Below are 2,782 nucleotides of genomic sequence, written 5' to 3' on the forward strand. Positions count from 1 at the left end.
GTCTGGCCTTTATCTCTTTATCTTGCCTCAGAAAAACAGCCAATCAAATCACGGTACAGGTGGGCCTAGTCTGCTTGCTGGGCTGCAGTGTGGACACACCTGTTTGTACTCTGAGGGCTGATGAAGAAAATTGGCTACCGTTATCTTTTTTTAAAAAAAACTTCAGTGTCACTAGTGTATATATTTCCCCTGGATGTGATCAGAAGGGCCTGGATTAACCATGGCTGTTGTGGGCTGATTTTGAGGGGGGGCTCCTGTTCTTTGCAGGGGACTGATTTGGCTAGTATTTGCAATATCCAGGTCTCTATTAACCCATACTTTCTAGGACACATGGACATTTTTTTTTTACTTTTGTAAAGATTTAATCTGTTTAGTCTTTCCTTCTGAGGTAATGAAAGCCATAAAGCTCTGGTTTTCTTCTTTCAGAAGTTGGGGAGACATTTGCAGCTGTAATTTTTTTACCCCTCAACTTGGTTCAGAAGGATTAGTACCATACAGTGTTTCTTAACATTGGCCACTTTTAAGATGGGTGGACTTCAACTCCCAGAATTCCCCATGCTGGCTGAGGAATTCGACAGTTGACATCTACACTTCTTAAAAGTTGCTGAGGTTAAGAAACGTTAGAGAAAGAACTAGAATAGAATAGAATAGAATAGAATAGAATAGAATAGAATAGAATAGAATAGAATAGAATTCTTTATTGGCCAAGTGTGATTGGACACACAAGGAATTTGTCTTGGTGCATATGCTCTCAGTGTACATAAAAGAAAAGATATGTTCATCAAGTATATAGCAAGATTAAGTGGGCATTCCACACAAGTCTCTGACATGAGCTAATGTCTATTTAAATAGATCCCATCAACTGTACTTTTTATTTGACATGGGCATATTTATTTGGTTGTTTATTTTTTTTTTAAAAAAAACCATTTGCCATATGGCCCTAAATTACATGAACCTTCAGATTTCGCAGCAACACTTGTATCCTGCCACAGAATGATCTCTATTGTGGATGAATTATAATACTTTAAATAAATACATTAAGAAAAAAGACTTTTTTTCCACCCTTATCATTCTAACCAGTCTAAGTGTTAGTTTCTGTCATAAAAGAAAAGAAAAAGTACAGTTAATAAACAGATCAAATAAATGAATACTTTTACATTTAACACACTTTCCTCTTTAGATAATAATCAGTTCTGACAGGAAGTATTTATAAAAGCCCCTATAATCCTTTTTAAGAACTCATTGTCTCTCTCCCTCAGTTTCTACATCTACAGATTTCCTTGATATACAAACTGATAAATATGTGTCAGGAACGTTTTGAAGATTTCTGTTGCATCAAGTGTTGTTAGTTACCATAACTCCAATGTGGAATATCATTTAATGCTTTCTTGCCTTGAATAGAATAAATATAAATGCAATATGTATTTAAATTATGGTTCCAGCTAAACCTGAAAATATAAAGATCAAATGGTAGAAAAATCTAAGTGAAATGGTTTCCATTACTCAGATTACAGAAGTCAGATTAAAGATGATTAAATATACGCTGCATTCAGCTATACATGTAGTCCTCATTCACAAACATTAGTTTAGTGACTGTTTGAAGCTACAACAGCACTGAAAAAGTGACTAACGACCAGCCCTTACACTTACAACCATCACAGAATCCTCACAGTCATATGGTCAAAATTTGGGCAGTTGACAACCGACATGTATTTACAATGGTTGAAGCATGCTGGGGTCATGTGATCATCATTTGCAACCTTCCCAGCTAGCTTCCAAAAAACAAAGTCAATGGGGAACTTGGGTTCACTTAATGGCCACTTAACTACAGTGATTCATTTAACAACCATAGCAATATATATATATATATATATATATATATATATATATATATATATATATATATATATAAAATCAAGTGTGACTCATTTAACTTCCTTGTTTAGCAATGGAAATTCTGGTGTCAATTGAAGGCTACCTATATCATGTGCAATCCATAATTTGTTAATTAAAGAACATTTCAGTGTAGAAACAGTTTAATCACTTGACTCATCTTCTGTACTAAAATTGTGGTTACTGTTTGCCAACAGAACATTATGTTTCTGTTCGTAATAATTTCATAAAGCAATCTGAAGAAATGTAAAGGAATTCCAACTGATAACCATGAAATCTTCATGACTGTGAGAAAAGTCCTCCATTGCAGTAGCATGATTTGATTGAACAAATTAGCTGAGTATGGGAATTAAACTTATCATTTGCTGCTTACATGGACAGACAGATGCTGATCTTTTTTAATGAACAAAGCCTCTAGTATAGAAACAGGAGACAAAAAGTCATTCACAGCAAAGAGCATAAAACAGGCATATCCTTTCTGATTTGACATGCCTTCCTTAAAGAAGAAAATCCAATATATTTTAAGCTTACCCAACATTTGAATGAGAACCACCTGCAAGTAATTTAGTAATGGCAGCCAAGCCAGTACAATAGATTGACTTTACTTCCAGATTATTGTTCTTGGTTTTGTATTTTTAAACCATTTACAAATCTTTCTTTAATGAGAAGGAACTTTATGTTTATCTCAAAAATTCAAGATGCTTCCACTACTATATAGCATGAAAATATATCAAGGCTGTAATGGTAACGGAACTACAGGAAAATATATATCTTCACAGCAGTTTGCAATGTTTTGTGTGAAATAATACATGTTATCATTTTTCTAAAATTTAAACAACAGTGTTTTTCATTGTTCCTTTTTGAATCATGAGAATAAACACTTTGGAGT

The sequence above is a fragment of the Pantherophis guttatus genome, chromosome 3 (assembly GCF_059756535.1).
Source record: "Pantherophis guttatus breed Tessera chromosome 3, ASM5975653v1, whole genome shotgun sequence".
NCBI classification, from domain to species: Eukaryota; Metazoa; Chordata; class Lepidosauria; order Squamata; family Colubridae; genus Pantherophis; species Pantherophis guttatus.